Here is an 18,915-nt window from a genome sequence, read left to right as displayed (position 1 = left end):
TCTTACAACTTCGGTTGGGTTCTCAACCCTCAACTCAACAGGTTTAAAGATACATCCACCACGAGTAACATGGCGAACTTCTTAACACTGATTGTCCAGAAATTCAAAGTCATCATCATCAAAGCTAAGAACATACGGAGCAGCATCTTGGACTTTTTCTTCATCACATTGAAGGATATAGGTACTAATGGGGTACTCAGCAAATCCATACTTACCTCCATACAACATATAGGGTTTCTTTTCCTCTACTTCCTCAATTTCCTCACCAAATGTTAGGATAGTTTGTGAATCAGAAGTTACATCACAAATCAGAAAAGCAGGGTCAAGAATAGGCTCTTTAGTGAAGATGGCTCCTATTGTAGGTGGAGATGGTGCAGCATGAGTTGGCAAAGGATTCTGGGTCACATTTGTTTTGGCGACAGCAACTTTTTCGGCTTCTATCAGGTCTTGAATTTTATGTTTGAATGCCAAACACCTTTCTGTTAGATACCCGGTACCCCTATGGTATTCGCCATATTGATCATCACGTCAATACTTAGGAACGTGATTAGGGGTAGGTCTTGGTTCAAATAGTTGGATTTTCTTGTCCCTGAGCAATTTCTTTAGGACAATGGAAAGATGATAAGGCAGAGGATCGAAATATCTGGGCTCCTTCTTTACTGTTTTCTCTACCTCTAACATTGTTTTCCTGATGGGACGAGTAGCACTCACATTGTTAACTTCAGGTTTAGGTGCTACCATCGGCTTCTTCCCATACCTTGGGTCAGAGGATGCCTTTGCTAAAACCCTTTAATCAGCGCATCTTCAGTTATAGTCCATGTCTTGATCAAGTTATTAAAATCAGAATAATATTGTGCTGCCATGAAATGGTAATACTGAGAAGACAAGTTCTTAACCACAATTTTGATCTGATCTTCTTCAGGAAGACGGTTAGTCATTTGGGCCGTTTTCCTTCTCCGTCTTCTTACAAAAGAAGTAAGCGTCTCCTGGGGTCCTTGTTTTATTGCTTTCATATCCCTTTTTGTAACTTCTATCCCCTCCTCCATCGAAAATTGTTCCACAAACTTGTTAACAATCTCTTTTAAGGTTCTGATTTCTTCAGGTTTCAAATGAAGAAACCACTTCTTAGCAACTCATGTCAAAGACATGGGAAAGATCTTAGCGATTTGTTCTAGAGAAAGTTCATATCCTTCTAGATTTACAAAGAACGATCTTAAATGACTTCTTAGACACCCCATCCTAAAACGATTATTTAATATTAAAGGATTATCTCTATGTATCTTCAATATGAAGGAATTTAATTTCAGTTTCAAAGTTATTTGATGATGGATATTTTACTAGTTTTAAGAAAAGCTTCATTTTCATTAAAAATGAAAATTCCTTGATTGTGGAAGGTACAATTCGTCATGGCCTGTACTTAATTAACACCTTAGAGAACATAACTAATGTTGAGAATATTCCGAGTGTTGATGTTCCAAACCTCAAAAGGGCAAGGGACACGATAATTCCAACACACCTTTGGCATCTTCGATTAGGTCACATTAGCCTAAAGCGAATCACAAGGCTAGTGAAAGAAGGTCCATTAGATTCAATCCAAGTGAAACCCTTTCCAACTTGTGAGCCATGTCTCCAAGGCAAAATGACTAAAATTCCCTTAAAGGGCAAGAATGGAAGAAGCGAAAATGTATTGGAATTTATACATACGGATGTATGTGGTCCTCTTTCTCATCCTGCGAGAGGAGGGTTTGTCTACTTCATGACTTTCACGGATTACCATTCAAGGTACGGATACATGTACCTAATGCGACGTAAGTCTGAGACCTTTGAAAAGTTCAATGAGTTCAAGAGTGAAGTAGAAAACCAGCTAAACAAAAGGATTAAAAAACTTCGCTCCGACAGGGGAGGATAGTACCTCTCGGATAAATTTAAGGACTACTTGAAAGAAAAAGGAATAGTTTCTCAATAGACTCCACCTACAACACCAGAGTTAAACGATGTGTATGAGAGGACAAATCGAACATTGTTGGACATGGTTCGATCTGTGATGTGCTTTGCACAAGCACCTCTATTTCTATGAGGATTTGCCCTATAAACGGCGCTCTACATCCTTAATCGAGTGCCAACCAAATCAGTACTAAGGACTCCATATGAGATATGGACGGGCAGAAACCTCACATTGACTCATATGAGGATGTGGGGTTTTCCTGCCCATGTTAAAAAGATAGGTGTTGAAAAGTTGGAGGCACGAACCAATAGGTGTCTCTTTATTGGATATCCTAAGGAAACAAAGGGTTATATTTTTTATAACCCTGGTGAGCAAAACTGTTTTGTGAGCCGGAATGCCACATTCTTAGAAGAAGAGTTCATTCAAGATGCGAGCGGAAAGGATATGATTGCCTTAGAAGAGAAACCCAAAAATCCAATAGAGAGATATGAGGAAGTTGAGCAAGTACCCACTAAACCTATTCCAACACTCCGACGTAGTAGTAGGGAGGTCAGACAACCCGATAGACTTGTCTACTTGGGTGAAACGAACAAAAAAGATACAGATCCCTAGGGTGTTCATTATTCGGTTATAACCGAATAACTGAACAAAACCAAATTGGTTCGGTCGGTTCGGTTTGGTTTTTTTCCTTTTCGGTTCGGTTTTGATTTTTTTTTTGGAAATTCGGTTATTCGGTTTCAGTTTCGGTTATCTCAAAAAAAATTCGGTTAACCGAAATAACCGAAATTATGATAAAAAACATTATTTTTTAAAAAACAAGTGCTATATGGGCACTCGTAGGATGATCAAAACCGTCCATTTGATTGATCACAACTTAATTAGGATGTGCTCAAAAAATCATTTCGATTGGATGATCCTAGCCCTCCGATCGAAACCGAGATTTATTTTTTACCCTCTTTTTCACACACTATTCGGTTAACCGAAATAACCGAATTTTTTATCGGTTCGGTTTCGGTTACCAAAATTTGATAACCAAAAAAATCAAATTTTGGTTATTTCGGTTCGGTTATAACCGAATAACCACCCCTACAGATCCCCTTAACTACAAAGAGACGATGTTAGACATCGATGAGGGAAAATAGATGGACGCTATGAAATCCGAAATGGACTCTATGTAGTCCAACAAGGTCTGGACTCGGGTTGATCCAACTGAGGGTATTTGTAGACACCCCATTTTGACCGTACCCTAAACTTCTCGTGTTTGTGTGAAACACCGTCAAACCAATGTTTTAAAACTCCAAACTTCACCCTAGGCTAGCTTGGGGTCCTATCAAGGTCCCTGCAAATTTTCGTTTAAATCCGTCACGATTTGCCTAGCGAACGAGAGAGGTAGGTAGTGTAGTGTGTATGTTGTAGAAATAAGGGGTGTGCATTGTCCTGACCAGGAGGTGGCCTGTTGGGAATAAAATGTGGGTTTTTTTTGCAATAGATGGGTGTTCTTGGGTATTTAAAGGGGTGCGAATTTGTCTTTTATTTTCATTAAAAATTCTTCTTGTGGACCACCTCATCTATCTAAAAGCAAGTTAGGCTAAATTCGAAAGGGGATGTCCAGAGCAAATTTGGGGGTGAAAAATTATCGAGAAAAAATCTATAAATAGCAGTGAGGGCTTTCATTTAAAAAAATATATAATTTTTCATTTCCGTAAGAAAAATTAGAGAGAGAAAGAGCGAGAGTTTTAGAGAGAGATAAAGGGGATCTCATCTTCTCCGTCAATCCCCGGTGACGATTCCGGCCCAAAGCTCCGGCTAGAATCATTTCCTTTTCCTCCTTCTCCTCTTCTTCTTCTTCTTCTTCTTCTTCTTTTTCAATTTGAATTCCTCAGTTTTTTTCGATCATCCTTGCTCAAAATCCGATTTTCTTCTTCTCCGATCATCCTCCAATCTAACTTCGATCATTTCCGATCGGAACTCCGACTACATCTCCGGCAACCTTCGATCATTTTCTTTATTCTAGCTTTCTACCTCTCAGATCTATATCTTTCCATTTCCAAACCCTAACATAAGTGGGAAAAAAAAAAAAAAAAAAAACTTAGATTTGAGGCGACAGAAATTGAGTTTCATCCATTCCTTTCTAGAAAATCTTTGATCTGCACCTTTTCCCTATTTCAAAACCTAAAATCCGAACTAGAAAACCTAGATCCATTTTCCCTAACCTTGAAACCCTAATTTAGGTTTCTAACCTTTAGATCTAGCTGTGAAAACCTTGAATCTAGTCTTTTCTGACCAAATTCATTGTAGATCTAGTGACTCTCCGTCATTTGGTTCAATTTTCAAAAAATTCTGAAGGAGTGTTCATCATCTGTAAAAAGAATTGAGGAAATTCATAGGTAACTCGGATATTGATCTGCATCAGGTATTTTAATTTTTTTTTTATTATCTATTTGTATATCTGTTAAAATTATGAATGTATTTTTATTAGATTAAAAGTCCTACATAAGCTCATTTGATGGATTTCTCTTGTTACGAAATAAATAAAGGCATGGATTATGTTTGTATGCAACAAGAATTCTTCTTAAGTCTATATGAAATCAAATATGAAGTAAGGTTTGGATCTACTATTGTTCTCAAAAGCTTAAATTTCTTATGATCAACTTTGGATCAAGCATTGTTTCTTCGTTTTGACTAATTTTTCATTATCATTTCAAGATATTGATGAAGCATTCTGTTCATTATGATTTGTTTTCTGTTCATGATTTCGATGTGTGCTTGAATAAAAGTAATGAGACTTTATTATTTTTAGACGAAGACTAACAGAGCTTTCATGTTTAAATGCCATAATGATGCATAATTTTTCCCCTATAACTTCATTCAGTTTTGATAATATCTTGAAATAATTACTTAATTTAGTCAAACATATGATTAAACCCTTCATTTTCACTATTTTGAGCTGAAAGACATTCTGAAGTTTCCTTTCCTCGATGTAGTTAACATTGAATATTTTAATGGAGGTAGGGTGAATTTGTCTGGTGATGACTTGGGAATATGAGACTTGAGAAAACTTTAGTGATTATCATTAAAAAAGAATTTGTAACTCATCAAGAGGATATCTTGTTAATATTTGAGTCTGATGCTTTTTCCCCATGATCATTGTGAGACATAAGTCAATAGTTTACTTAGAGATTCTTTTAACACTTCATGTGGCTGTATATTGTCTTAACTTTATCCTAGCTTGAACCAAGATTTCCTTTGGGTCCACTGACATTAGCAATGTAGAAGAATAAGAATAGAATCGTCAAAATGAAAATTGATTTTTTTTTTTCATTGTGTCTGGCCGTAAGCTCTTATGGCCCATTTTACACTATGCTGAACTCGCAGTTAATATAGTTATTTTTTTTCTTTTCATTGTGCCTAAATTGAATATTATTATAGTTCTTCTCCATTGTGTTAGAAATAAAAATTCCAGCAGATCATTATCTTTGTGCATAAAATGAAAATTGATAGGCTTGCTCTTATAGCTATAGCCGTAATACTGTATTTACATATTAGAATGTCAATAATTTTGGTTTATTTGTTCATGTTTAAATGGTAAAATGTCAGTCCAGTTGTGTCTTAGCTACTATAAGAGTCAGTTTTTTTTTTTTTTAATTTATTTTGTAGTCCTTTTGAAAAGGCACGAGGGATTCAAGTGAGGATGTTGAGGCTAGCTAGTGTACTGTTCATTAGATAGATAGCTTAGGGATAAAAATGAGTCATTGTATCAGATAGAATATTGGTTGGGTTGGTACTATCTTCCTGAATTCATTTCAGAAATTACCATTAACTTTACCTTATCTACAACTGTGTCTATCCCTTTTGTTCCTAGGATACCTTATTTACCTTATTTATTTATTTTTATTTTTATTTTAAAATCTATATATATGGTTTATGAAAGATTTTAATGTAACAATGTGGAATTTGGAACCGTATAAGCATATTTGTTTATCTGAGTACTAGAGGAGTCGAAGTTGTTTTCTTTTAAAAGAAAAGAGGGGATTGTTTGAACTGAATTTTTGCAAGTGAATATTTGGTTAAATTGCTTGGAATTGATAGCTATAGACGTAGGTATTTTGGCCTTGTAAAAGGAATGCCTTCAGTTGTTACGTTTGTAGGCTTAGGAAATGCTTTAGAGTAGGTCTGCTCTTAGTGTCATGAAGAAGGATGTGAGTATAATTTTTTTTTATTTGCAGGTTTTAGTTCTTCTTAGCCAAAGTATTCCTGATTTATTTCGATAATCCTATGCTAAGATAGCTTATTGGTTGTTTTGTTACTTGAATAGATATGGCTGGCTAGGCATGATTTGTAAATTGTATAGACGTTACTTTATTCATTGGCTGAGCTTATGGTATTATTATGTTTATTCATTTTTCTTTAATTCATATTATCCCATTTTGATAGTAGTCTTTGATTGGTTCATGTGGCTTTGATGTTATAAGTGCTCGATGTTACTAAAGGGAATAGGGTCTGTCTTGTCAATTGTTATACTTATCATTTTTTTTTTCTTCCATGTAGCAGACACCTAGAAGAATGTAAATGTGGGCATTGGTTTTTCTCAATTGTGAGCTTTAGTATGTGTTAGTGCTGCACTTCATAATCTTGAGTGTAGCCCCAACCCTTTTGATATGTGAGCTAATGCACATAATATTGTCATTCTTTCTTTCATCAAAGTACTAGATCGATATAGGCACTCAAAAGTGATTTGGGTAAAGACAAACAAGGGAGTTTTGACTATGCAATGATTTTTTTTTTATTGGCATCCCTTGCATTTTTTTTTATATGTGCAGCCCCCATACACCTTTGATAATGGCAGCCACACCTTCATTTTGATAATGACAGCCCTTCTTTTATTCTTGTTTTGGGCAGCCACATCCTTGTGATATTAACAGCCCTCATTATTTTTTTTGATAATAACAGCCCTCAAAAGTTGATTTTTTTATATTTCAAATGAATTGTTTTGAGCATGTGACAAGTTATGTGACGTTGGTTAATTTTGCTGACTTGTTTAGGGAATTATGATAAAATTGGTTGATCAGTGGTAGAATGAAGTCTAATAAAGTACAGTTAGTTTATAGGGAGGCCAAAGCATGGCTGTGGTGATGTCTTTTCCCCTATTATTTGGCATTTGATATCTGCCCTACTTCATATAGCGAGTGAACACATTAGTGGATTTTTTTTTATGATGGTAGATTCCTCTTGGACAATTACTCTAAGACTGTTTGTTATGATCAATGTGAAATTAAGTGTATTTAAAGTACTTTTACCTCAGGCTATTTGAGTGTTGGTTAGTTAAAACTTGACATTCATTTGGGGAAAATTTCTGAAGTATAAGTCTTCTTACTTTTACATAGTTTTTCTAGTGAATTATCTCCTGTGATGTTAATTCTTAGATAGTTTTTCCACGAGTCTCTTAAAGGTAAAATAAAGACTTTCAACAAGTGTCAGGCGTAATTGCTTGTGGACAATATGTATCTGTCATTTTATTCTATTCCTCTCATGTATTCAAGAGAAAATGTTTGTCTAGTTATATTTTAATAGTTAGGCGTGCTGCAATTATTAAGTTTTGTTTGGCATTAAATTTATCCAATAAAGGTTTAATGAATCACTAAGGATAAAAATTAGGATAAGTAGTATGTTTAGGTTTTGGATTGCTTTTTCTTTTGTAATTATCATAATGAATTTTGCATGGTGTAAAACCTTTATTAATTTGGTTGAGATATGAGCCTATTGTTAGGATATAAGTTTTCTTTCTTTCTCCTTGTTAGAGATAAACTTAGTTTTATCTATGGAAAAGGGCGATGAAGGCGCTAGCCCAAGCCCATCCTTAGGGGACTTGCTCACTCCAAGTAGCATACCCCTCCTTTGTATATAGGAGACTTGCCCAGTCTCATTAGATGTTTACGTCATTTGTGTCTCAGAGACAAGCCTTGTCTCATATAGGGAGTCTTCCTTTTGCGAGGTTTACCCAGTCTCATGTTAGAATACCCCTTTCTTCTAGTGAGTCTTTGACTCATTTTTACCCCCATTCTTGGTAGCATTATTAGAGAGTCATTGACTCATTTGTACCCCTCTTTAGTGTTTTTAGTTAGGAGTTTCTCCTTTAGAGTTGTTGATTACTTCACTTTGATTAGAGACTAACTCGGTCTTATTAGAGATTTGCTTGCTTGGGATCTTGGATCGTTTTCTCTCTTCTTGGGACGCTTGTTTGGTTGTTGTGGATCGTCTCTTTGAGACCTTTGTTGCTTGTTTGGGGTTTCCCCTTTTTGCTTTAGGGCTTTGCCCTAGTTTATGGTTATGCTTGTTTGTTCTCTGTAAGAGTGAATTCATCTAAAGATCCAAAAGCATTGGAATATTTTAAAATCCAAAAACATTATAAATTTGAAACTCAAAAAACATTTGAAAACATTAAAAATATCAAAAACATTTGAAAAACATTAAAAAACCTTTAATCAGCTAAAGTGTTGAGTTTTGTAGCGTATTAGGAGAGTTCGTTTCGAACTACGTTGGCTTGATCCCTTTCCAAAGGGTACGTAGTGCAGCTTGGGATTCACATCCCAGGTCCAGCCAAACTTTTAAAAATAAATTTGTCAAACCTTCCAAAAATGCAAAAACTTCTTCAAAACATTTTCCAAAGAGATCTTCCCCTAGAGTTAGGAGTCTGTCCTAGCCGTTTGGTTTGTTTTAGAGTTAGGAGTCTGTCCTGATTTGTTTGATATGGTGTGTCCTGTCGTGTGAGTGTCCTTAGGGTTATGAGGCCTCGAGTCGATCGGTTAGACATTTAGTCGAACTGATGGCTAGACTAGGAAGCATATAGTCAGCCCATGGTTTTCCTTAGGTTGCACAGCCTAGTTACACATAGGATGTAGGGCCCACCTACATTAGTTTAAGGCTAACCAACTTGCATTAGTTAGGGCATATAGAGAGTCCTAAAAATTACAATTCACTTGAATTTAAGCAATCGTTCAAAAAGCTTTAAAAATCAGTCGAGTCTAGTGGATCGAGTCTAGGATAGCGGTTCTAGATGGTTAGGCATAGTAGTTTAGAATAGGTCATCGAACTACGTTGACTCCGATTCTTCCCGAGGCCGGGATACGTAGAGCAGCTGGGATGGACGGCCATCTTGGTCCGAGTCAAGTCGCATTAGAGTTAGGATTTGTCTTGTCCTGTCATATATAGGATTGATTTGTGTTTTATGTTTTGATGTGTTTTCTTACTTTCTTGTATTGATACTATACCTTTAACTGTAGCTTGCATGTGTATGTCCACCAGAACTTAGACACCCATTAGGTATGTCACTCATAACCTAGCTTTGCTTAGGTGACACATTTTTCATTTCATTTTGTATGCTTATTTCTTTATCCTCAGGAAATGCATGCTTAGGTAGACGATTCCTGAGAATTGTTCCTATTTCATATGATTTTCGCCCGAAACTCTTTGAGGTTAATAATAAATGGCATAAGAGACCAAGTGCTTACACTCGGACGAACCGGGGGTGCTCTTCAGACCTTCTCCATTCGTAATCAGGCACGGACTCATACATATCTCTGCTTATCCATGGTATACGGAGCATATTTTGTTTGATGATCCATGGCCGTATACCATGGATGGCGACTCTGAGTTTGTTTAAGTACGTTTCGAATCCGGACTTGTTCCCGAATCGAGAGGTATCCCTTTTATATCGCCACTCTTGCTATGCTATGAGGGTGGCACCTGTTTCGAGAGTTCCTTGGTAGAGCTCTCCTTCACACGTGGATGATCCAAGAGGCCGTTGGGGGCTCGTCCCCCACCTCTCTCTCGGATCGGGGTCCACAGTAATAAACCCATTAGATGCAAATGGATCTTCAAGAGAAAGAAGGGCCCTGATGGAAAGGTAGAGACCTATAAGGCTAGGCTAGTGGCGAAGGGTTATAGTCAAAAGGCTGATATTGACTATGAAGAAACCTTCTCACCAGTAGCCATGCTAAAGTCCATTAGGATTTTACTAGGCATCTCTACACACTATGATTACGAAATTGGGCAGATGAAATTCAAAACCGCTTTCTTGAATGGAAACATTCAGGAAGATATTTATATAGTCCAGCAGAAGGGTTTTGAGGGTGCTGGAGAGGGTAGTCAAAGAGTATGCAAGTTGCAAAGATCTATTTCTGGATTGAAGCAAGCTTCTCGTAGTTGGAACCTTTGTTTTTATCAAGCAGTCAAAGAGTTTGGCTTCTTTCAAAACATGGATGAAGCTTGTGTTTACAAGAAGGTCAGTGGGAGCACGATAACATTCTTGGTTCTTTATGTAGATGACATCCTACTCATTGGGAATGATGTAGGAATGTTATCAAGTACAAAGTTATGGCTTTCAAGCACGTTTGCTATGAAAGACCTGGGAGAAGTTTCATACATTCTAGGACTTAAATTGTTTAGGGATAGTAAGAATAGGAAGCTTGGGCTATCATAAGAAACTTACAAAGATAAGATATTGGCGGGGTACAACATGGCAGATTCCAAGAAGGAATTAGTTCATTTCAGGTATGGAATCAGGCTATCCAAGAAGATCTCTCCCAAGACACCTGAGGATAAGCGAGTTATGAACAACATTCCCTATGCTTCGGCTGTGAGAAGTCACTCTATAAGTGTGGTTAGCAAATATCAGTCGGACCCAGATCTAGAGCATTGGACAGTAGTTAAACATATTTTCAAGTATCTTCGGAGAACTAAACATTATTGTTTAGTTTACGGTGTTGACGAGTTAGTCGTTTCTGGTTTGACCGACACAGACTTTCAATCTGACGTTGATGACATGAAATCATCATCGGCTTTTGTGTTCACTTTAGCCAATGGGGCAGTGTCATGGAGAAGTTACAAGCAAGACACCATAGCAGATTCCACAATTAAGGTTGAGTATATCACTGCGAGTGAAGGAGCGAAGGAGGCAGTATGGCTGCGAAAGTTTTTGGACGACCTTGAAGTCGTACCCTCTGTCGAGAGACTCATTACGCTGTATTGTGATAATAGCGGATCGATTGCTTAAGCAAAGGAACCGAGATCTCATCAGAAGTCCAAGCCTTTACTTTGAAAGTATCACGTGATACTGGAGATCATTGATAGAAGGGATGTGGCTATTGCAAAGGTTGCCTCAACGAATAACGTGGCAGACCCTTTTACAAAGCCTCTTAGTCAAAAGGTGTTTAACAGGCACGTTGAGGGGATGGGTCTAAGATATATTGTGGCACCCGATCGGGGAGGAGATCCCTTCATGACCCATGATGGTGGCTTGGATTTGAATTGCTCTTGACTAATTTATTAATTTTTTATATAAGTTTTCTTTTCTGTAAACTTGGGACTACAATGGCAATCCGAATTTCACACAAAAGAAAAAACCAGAGTCACCACCCAGGTAAGGGACCTAAGACCTATAAGTGACACTGCAAAATGTGATCACATTATAATAGCTTTTTGAGAGGAGAACGTTGAGCTAGCTATTCTACTAGACAAGACCCTTTACATGTCCGTTCATCTAAGGGGTCATATTGGTCTGTTGGCGAGTTTCTCATTTTTTTGGTATATCTAACTGTGGTTCTTATTGGAGTCACCAGAGGGTAGTACTACAGTGTTGGACAAACCTTCGAAGTCAATAGTGATACCCGACATGGAATTCTCTGCCTATTTAATAGGATACCATCTACAGTTTTGGTTAGAGAAGTAGGCTTAGAAAAATACCTGGCCAGGTGGATTTGGTAAAATGTTTATCAAAATGATTTCACAAAATAAGTTTTGAAATGATTTTAGCAAATGCATTTGCAGACCGATACTACTTGATTGAAAAGTATACCATGAGTGAGCCCAAAGGGTAATTAATGTCCACCCCTCGTAGGACTCAAGTCGGTAGATGTGGACTTGGAGAAGGATTTACACATTTGATGTGATTAGGGGTATGATGATTTGATAGTTATCTTCAGGGTTACGTCTCGATGGAGGCTACTAAACAATGCGATTGTAGCATTGGTTATGGAGCAATAATCGCAGTGGGGCCCACTTGTGGGTTCTGCAGGATCTACCGTTAAATCCCTGCTATGATCCCACTCACTACTCGATTGACCTATTATAATCTATTGGATAGAGGTCCTGCACTTATTTAGTTGCTCATACGAACTAGTTTCGTGGCATTGGATGCAATGAAAAGATATACACAACGTATATAGTGTATCTGCACTATGTGATACATTGGGAATAGCACTGCACCCGAGGCATAGCCCAGGGTGGAGGGGAAGGGAAACTCAGAGGATCACGTTGGTGCTTACCTTGTGGACCCGCCGGCCATAAGCACTGAGGAGACCGACTTGTCCTCCCGTAGAGCGGGCAATAGACCGATGGACTCGGGTCCTCTTCCGTTGAAGAGGACAAGAGTCAAGGCAGGCACTTCTGGCCTGTTTCCTCCTTCTAAGCCCATAGAGGAGGTTGCTGAAGCGACGATCGATGCAGATGTTGGAGTGCCCGCAGGACCGACTACAGAGTAACAGAAACGGCCGAGGTCAGTAGCGGAGCAGTCCCAATCCTAGACCTTTCTGCCCGATATTTTCATAGGGTTACCTGATGCGGTTCTTTGGGGACATAGGAGAGGCATCTGTTGGGGCGACCAGGAAAGCCTAGAGAGTCTTCCATCTCCCAGCTTCACGCAGATTCAACGGCCACTCCTCAGACAGACCAGGATCCTCCGGCACAGGACCCTTCAGATCTTCAGGCAGAAGGTCCTAACGATTCTTGGTTGTATTTTTATTTTTCATTTTTCATGTATTTGATCAGACATGTATTCATTTGATGTATGAGATAGACAGTTTGCATTTGGATAGCTTATTTGTATGATGGCTTTTTCTCTTGCATTTGTTTGTACTATTTTCTGCTTGAGATGAGGTGCATTTTGTGTAACAGGTCGTTGTTACCGGCGAGTAGTTACACAAAATGCCCTTAGCATGGTTCTTTTGATAATCTGATTGAGTATTTTGCATTATTAGTCATTTTCATAGGACTAATGATGCGTGAAAATGAAGGATAGAGGGCGAGATGAGAATGATAATTAGGGTCTGGGCGATGGAATCGCTAAAAGGAGAAGTCACCGATACCGGCGGAATCATCGGAGATGAAGACCCAAGCCCCTTTTCAACTCTCTCTCTCTCTCTCTCTCTTCTCTATGTTCTTCCTTAACGAAAATCCCCCCCAACCCTAATCATATTCTTCTTTTATAAAGGAGGTGTGTGTGCTGATATCAACACCCCCTTGCTTTGTTAATTGAACATCTTGTTTGTCTTTTCCTCATTAGTGATCCTGAAAGGTTACTGGTATTAGCGCTATCATGTTTTGATATTTTGCACTCCCTCAACTTGTCTCTTCTTCTTTTATTCTTTTAAAAAAGGGACCGATATCAACATTGTAAGCCCAAGGGTTCTAATGGGTTAATCATTCATCTTTCCTTCTTGTTTTGATGCTAGCAAACCAAATTGATTAGCATTTATGGACTGATGTGTTGCTTTGAGGTGTTGTGTTGTATACAGGAATTTCATGTCATAATCGCCATTACACAACTCTTCACAATACATGACTTGTGGATCAAGGATCAAAGGAACCAAGAGCGTGCACCTACATTAGAGTCATCCTCATTTGAAGATGCTCAAGAAAGTAGCTCAACATGAAGATCCCACAAGTTCCTAAGCAAGTGTCAAGAAGGTGCTTGGAGTTGAAGATGCCATGGTGACACCTCATGTACCTCAACATGCATTGAAGATTTGAGGACATGTCACAAAAGCCAAGACAAAGTTCAAGATGTTCACTCAAGCCAAATTAAGTCCAAGAAAGTGCAAAGGAGCCAAGACATTCCAAGAAGACTCATGGTATTCATTTTTAGAATGTATTAGGAGTCCTCCTGATTTTATGTTTAAATGCACTTTCAAAAGGTTTTCAAATGGTTTTTATACTTAACATTTTACATCTTTGAAAACCATCAATACTCCCAAAAATGTATTTGAAAACCTTGGACTTAAGCCCAAAGACCATAGCCCAAAAGCCCTTGGATTTTAAAGTTAAAATGGAATTTCACTCAGGGTCGGTCGGCCGGGCTAGGCCGGCCGACCATGGGATGGAACCTGAAAATTCAGGCCATCTCGAATTTTATCGGGTCGGTCGACCTGGTTAAGTCGGGCGACCGCGGATGCGCTTCTGTTTCAAACAGAACAATCCAATTTGGTCTGGGGCGGGCGAGCGCAGTGGGTCGGTCGACCGAGATAGGTTTTTGAGATAAATTTTTTGAGCAAACAGTAAACCCTCGCCGGGCGACCGCCATGTGGCCGGTCGACCGCGACGGTAAGAAATTTAAAAATAGAATAGGGCGCCCGATAGTGGCGAGCGACCATTGTAGCTCGATCGCCGCGGTCGAGCAAACTAGCCGTTGGGGCGTTTTCTGCTTGACTTTTTCAAGCCGTTTATTTACAGTTTGACCCCAAACGGTTATATTTTCAAATACACTATATATACATCATTAAAACCTATCTCTACAAGCTTTTGAACATTAGAGAAATATCAAATTCCATTTCTCTTTGAGCTTCAACCTTTTTATTTCAAAAGTTAAAAACCTCTTTGATCTTCTATTTCTACATGTTATCAAGAGGCACTCCATAGGGCTTTTATTTGTTTATCTCTTGGAGTGATTGTGAGCTACTATTATTGTAATCTGCCTATTAAGAGGTAAGAAAGTTTTTATTTTTATTTGTTCTTCATGTGAGGGTCTCCTCTTCGGCCTGTAAAGAAATGTGAAGAAAAGGGTCTCCGATTCGGCCCGTGAAGAAAGGTGAATCATGTGCAAGGGTTTGATTCCTTTGTCAAGGCTTCGTGCGTGGGGCTTCGCTTTGGCCATTGAGAATGGAAAAGCAAGAGTTTGTTCCCTTTGGAGATGAAGGAGTGGGGTGTACGGTTTCATCATTTTAGTGGAGATCAAAAGGAGGTAAACTTGGAAGAGTGGAGTAGGTCAAGTTGTGACCAAACCACAATAAATCTTATGTTCCTTGTGGATGTCTCCTTTCCTTCTCTCTTGCACGTGTGGTGATTGGGAATCTCTAACCTAACTTGTTTTTGTGCTTTTAATTGAACATGGGTTAGTAAATGCACTTGACTAAATTGTTTAAACCCTAAGTATTATAATATCCATTTGAACAAGGGTTGGCTAAATATGCATGATTAGAAAGTCTAAATCCTAGCTTTCATTGGTATACATATTTGAACAAGGGTTTGACTAATTAGTGCTTAATTAAATGGATTAATTTTTAATCTCCCTTAATTAAGCCTAAAATTTCTAATTGACCAATTCACTCCCCCTCTTGGATTGTCACACCTGTATTTCATTTGGTATCAGAGCTTAGGCTCTTAAAGAGATTTTTAAATCTTAAAAATCTACAAGAGAAAGGATCTGTGACAATCCCTATGGATTTTGACAATCCTTGTATTTCATTTGGTATCAGAGCTTCGTTAATGCTTTGTTTGGTTGCACAAAAGCTCAGCAGCCGTTGGAATTTGGTTTGGATATGGCATGCCATTCCACATTTGGTTGCCAAAATGCATTAGACTCCCATTGATTCCCTTGGATTTCTCTCACGTAATAATTGCTTGTCTTTTTCTTGTCCTTTTATTCCAAAAGGAAAGAATTATAGTTGAATTCTCTAGGGAATGATGCTCTCTCTCTCTCTCCCCTCTCTCTCCTCTCTCCCTATATTGGTAATGACACCCCCTACTTTTTCTCCTACTCTCCCAGTATTTGTCGCGCAACCAAACACTACTACACAATTTTCCGAGGTAATTCTAGGCCAATCAAAATTCTTGTCTCTTCCCTTTCACTTCCTATTCCACTACTCTCCAAACCACTCTAAGCAACCAAACCTAGCATAACGGGAATTTTTGGTTTAAATAGGTCCTTTTCGTAATTGGAGTTCGGTTTTTCGAAATTCTGTGCTTGATTTTGAAAATTCGAGAATTTGTTCCGGAGATAGGTTTTGGAGTTTAAGGATCAATTTTTGGAAATTGGTTTGGGGGCTTAGGGCCCGATCAAAATGGGGTGTCTACAGATTTTAGTTTGGGCAGAGAAAATTCTCCCTGTTTATCCTTATTCTTATGTTTTGAAGACGAATTTGTAAGTTTTTCAGAGAAAGTTCTCCCTGTTTATCCCTATTCTTATGTTTTGAAGACGAATTTGTTAGTTTTTCATGGTGAAAAATTCAGTTTCACTTTGTTATCCTCACCCTATTTCATACAGGTATATATAGCTTGTCGAAGGCAAGTTCAAACCACCATGGAAGCTGCCCATCTCCGCTTCGTTATCGTGTTGCCATCAACCTCCTATGTTACCGCGTATTAGAATATGTGAGATCCAATAGTTGTATTGGGTTGAGATTCACCGTTGGATGTAATCTGGTTTGATGAGGCAATTAGATCAAATTAGTAAGTAGGTTAGATGGGGCAAGCTAAATAAATTAGGATATTATGTTTGATTTGGTTTGGTGGAAATATGAAGGAGGTAGGTTTGTTAGGAAAGTAGATTAGATTGAGATTATATCTTTCTATGTTTATCATTTTGAGTGTTCTATTTAAATACTCATTTTTTCATTGTAAATCATCCAAGAATTAGTGAAATTTTCTCATAATTTCTACATGGTATCAGAGTGATCGATCCGATCGGCCTTGTATTGATCACAAATAAAGTGTTTTCATTCTCGGCGGGCTGCCAGTCCGCCGTCTGCCCAGCCCAGCCCCAATTAAACCCACTATCGCATCGAATCCTAGTGTCTTTGTTTCTCTCTGTAATCTAGAGATTGTTATATTGCGAAGGCGGGATCATTGTCGCCCTCTATTTTCTCTGTCTTCTTTGTGCCCATTTAATCGTCGTCATTCCCATTGCGTCACGGCACAACGTCTCTACAGGCTTCTTTCATGGTGACCCCATGAGGGCCCAAGGATAACTCTCATGCTGCCACAGCAAGTCAACCAAGTACCTCGGTTTTGCTTACACATTTCATTATTAGTTTCACCACATGGCACCTTCTATTACTGCTTTAGAGCCCTATCCATCCCTTTTGTTGCATAGTAAGCTGTCCCTGGTCCCACATGGTTCTCAATGTTAAGAGAACAAGGGTGGAAAATAACGAAGAGGAGAGGAAATTATGACTTTGGTTCCAGACACCATTCATTTTTCCTTTCACAACACGAAATGTCTCAAAATTCGTATTGACACTCCTTGTTTTTTCCAAAAATTTCCATCCCTTGCAATTTCTAATCCCTTGTTCTCTTGGAGGCCCATCTTGTCTTACACCCGCAAATTTATTATTTGCACCGCTACAAAAATTTCAAAGTGTTGGTTACTTATGTTTGCCATTATTTTTCACAACGGCTAATTGTTGCTCCTCCTTTCAAATCTTAATTTCCTTTCATAATTTCTTCTTTGATCCATTTTAGTTGATGTACCTTTCTTAAGGTGCGTGCCTGAAATAATTCATTTACTCAGGTGCCTCGTTCCATGAGGTGCGTGTCTGAGTCAACCCATGATGTATTGCCAAATTGAGGCCCGTTATGGCCTATTGAAGCCCCTCTTGCCCATTTCGGCATTGGTCCATCGTGACCCATTTCTTGCCCATTCCGGCATTGGTCCATATTGACCCATTTCTTGCCCATTCCGGCATTGGTCCATAGTGACCTATTTCTTGCCCATTCCGGCATTGGTCCATATTGACCCATTTCTTGCCCATTCCGGCATTGGTCCATAGTGACCTATTTCTTGCCCATTCCGGCATTGATCCATATTGACCCATTTCTTGCCCATTCTAGCATTGGTCCATAGTGACCCATTTCTTGCCCAATCCGGCATTGGTCCATAGTGACCCATTTCTAGAGGGTTTGGTATTCAACACAGGCCTAATGGCTCGCCCATTCCGGCTTGAGTCCAATCCAGCTCTTTGAGGCCCCTTACGGCTCATCTATCATTCGACACATTCTTCAGCAACAGGTGGCAATCATCTTCAGGAATATCAACAACATGCAGACATCAATCGTAGCAGTGTGGACCAAAATTTACAAATTTTTATGTTTCTTTTTTTTTTGGGGTTATCTATTGTAATCAAACGTATATCGATTTTCAATCCATATACGTTTGAAGGGGGCATGTTAGAATATGTGAGATCCAACGGTTGTATTGGGTTGAGATTCACAGTTGGATCATCTTGGTGGTAGATTAGGCATGTTGGTTAAATGTGGTAACTTGGTTTGATGAGACAATTAGTAAGTAGGTTAGATGGGGCAAGCTAAATAAATTAGGATATTAGGTTTGATTTGGTTTGGTGGCAAAATGATGTAGGTAGGTTTGTTAGGAAAGTAGATTAGATTGAGATTATATCTTTCTATGTATATCCTTTTGAGTGTTCTATTTAAATACTCATTTCTTCATTGTAAATCATCCAAGAATTAGTGAAATGTTCTCATAATTTCTACACCGCAAGAGCAGCCCGCGGACTCGGACTCCTCCCATCAGACACCATAAAAACAAGTCCCCAAAATCCTCTGACATGCCATCCATATAACCCACAGCAAAAACTTTATCACCAGCCCAACTCTTTTAATCCTGCTTACAACCTAGCCATCCTTCTTCTTGAGTTTAGCTTAGAAACTTAACACCCTCAAAAAGCCACCTCCTTCCTTCTAAATCACTTTCCAAAATTGTCCCTATCCACCACATATTTCAGCTACATCCACCTGATCCCTTTGCCGATTAAATCCCCTTTACTCTCTATCCTTTCCAAGCCAACCGAAACACATAACTTCCCTTCTAAAGATCCATCTCCTTGAATTCCTTTTGCTATAACCTCTCATTAATTTCTTGCAAACTACCCAGGAACCTCTCCTTGTCATATGGACTTTCCGTT

At 38.6% G+C, this 18,915-nt stretch overlaps 1 protein-coding gene across 1 annotated transcript in view; it reads left to right on the top strand.

The window, feature by feature from the left end:
• Positions 1-18,915, top strand: part of LOC143854723 (DEAD-box ATP-dependent RNA helicase 37-like) — a 92,240-nt gene that overhangs the window by 39,382 nt on the left and 33,943 nt on the right. The window lies entirely within an intron of this gene.

The sequence above is a fragment of the Tasmannia lanceolata genome, unplaced genomic scaffold (assembly GCF_043159265.1).
Source record: "Tasmannia lanceolata isolate RefF3 unplaced genomic scaffold, GAP_Taslan_0.1 ptg000003l, whole genome shotgun sequence".
NCBI classification, from domain to species: Eukaryota; Viridiplantae; Streptophyta; class Magnoliopsida; order Canellales; family Winteraceae; genus Tasmannia; species Tasmannia lanceolata.
The sequence above is the reverse complement of the archived record's forward strand: the minus strand, read 5'-3'. Positions and strand labels throughout refer to the sequence as shown.